General features: G+C 48.9%; 1 non-coding gene across 1 annotated transcript; it reads left to right on the forward strand.

Moving 5' to 3' along the window:
* The first annotated feature begins 273 nt into the window (after positions 1-273).
* LOC112632317 lies at positions 274-463 on the forward strand. The gene has a single exon (XR_003121369.1). It is a non-coding gene; the product is annotated as a U2 spliceosomal RNA (small nuclear RNA).
* Positions 464-1493: the final 1030 nt, after the last annotated feature.

Here is a 1493-nt window from a genome sequence, read left to right on the forward strand (position 1 = left end):
ATTCCTGAATTTTTAGCTGATGACTGAGTAGAGGAGCTAAGTTCTACTCCAGGGCTCCAGAGTGAAAGGTGTGCCTTAAAGAGGGGAAAGGGGAATCAATTTTCCCCAGAAGCTCCAGTACAGGCTTGTTGTGAGGATCAAAAAAGCAGGAGGGTATGTCCGGGGGTCCCCAGATGCATGTGTGATGGTGCTACTACAGGGGTCAGCTGTTCAGAGTACCCCACCGCCACCATTTCCACTCACACCCTTTGGGTTCTATACAGTTCCACTCCTATCACCTCTCGGTCTTATGGCTAAGATCAAATGTAGTATGTTTTTACCAGCTTAACATCTGATATATCCTCTATCTGAGGACAATAAATTAAATGGGTTTTTGGAGCAGGGGGATAGAAAAGGAGCTTTCTCCATCCACTCCTATACATCAACCTGGTATTGCAGGACCTCCAGGAATGGTGCATCACCAGAGGGCAAGAGAGAGTTCCACTCCCAGAGAGAGGGGTGAGGGGATGAGATGGTGTGAGCAGCAGACTTGGTGCCAGTGAGCAAACAAGGAAGAGGAGGCAAGAGGTGGGAGGCTGGCAGGAGGTGGACAGAAAGGCAGGCTGCCTGGAGATGGGCCACTCCTTGTGAGTGTCCTTGTGCTTTCTTTACAGACTCTCTACTCCTTTGGGGCGTGGTATTGGTATACTTGCAGATGGCTCTGCCCATCCTTATGGGTCAGTGTATCTGGACGTGTGTTATCTCTCTACTCTGTGACAGTACTTGGTGACCATGTGGCTGAGGATACCTGTGTGAAGAACAAGAAACTAGGGGGTTGCCCAAAGAGCACTTGGGTGTTTGGTTTGATAGCACAGTGTTTAAAACAAACATGAAATTGAATACCTTTAGGAAAACGTGCTTCTCAGGTGCAGCCACAGACCCTGCCACTCTACTGCATTTCACTACTTGTGTCACTTTTATAATCTGCCTAGCACTCAAGTCTTGACTCTGTGATCTCTTGAAGAAAAGGAGACAGGCCTCTATTTGTCCATCAGTTGGCTTCTGAATCATTAACTTCCCTCAGAGATAATGGCTGGGGTCCAGCCACCAGCTTCTCTGGGACTGAAGGGTACTGGAAGCCACCTTTTTTTTTTTCTGAGTCAAAAACATCTGTACAAGGGAAGTAAACAAGTCCCAACCTTCCACGAGAGAAATGTCCAAGATCATATAGTGATACTAGCCTCCAGGCTGCCTCCGTGGGACTCCAAAACCCCTATTTTGCACACTGCCTCTTCCTTCATCAAGTGGGTTTGAGCTGAGGCTGAGATATTAGCTAGAACGAGAACAAGCCCAGAGACCCTGAGGGACACACTTGTTTCCAACTGGTGTGTCCTGGACATGGGCCCCTGCCAGAGGATGGAAAGGGATTTGGCCTGACATGCTGTTGGGATGGCCCTTGGGTAGACTCCTTGCTCAGTCCATTGTGTAGCCTCTCAGGTAGGCAGAGCCCTCCT

This window comes from Theropithecus gelada, chromosome 9 (genome assembly GCF_003255815.1).
Source record: "Theropithecus gelada isolate Dixy chromosome 9, Tgel_1.0, whole genome shotgun sequence".
In the NCBI taxonomy this organism is placed as follows: Eukaryota; Metazoa; Chordata; class Mammalia; order Primates; family Cercopithecidae; genus Theropithecus; species Theropithecus gelada.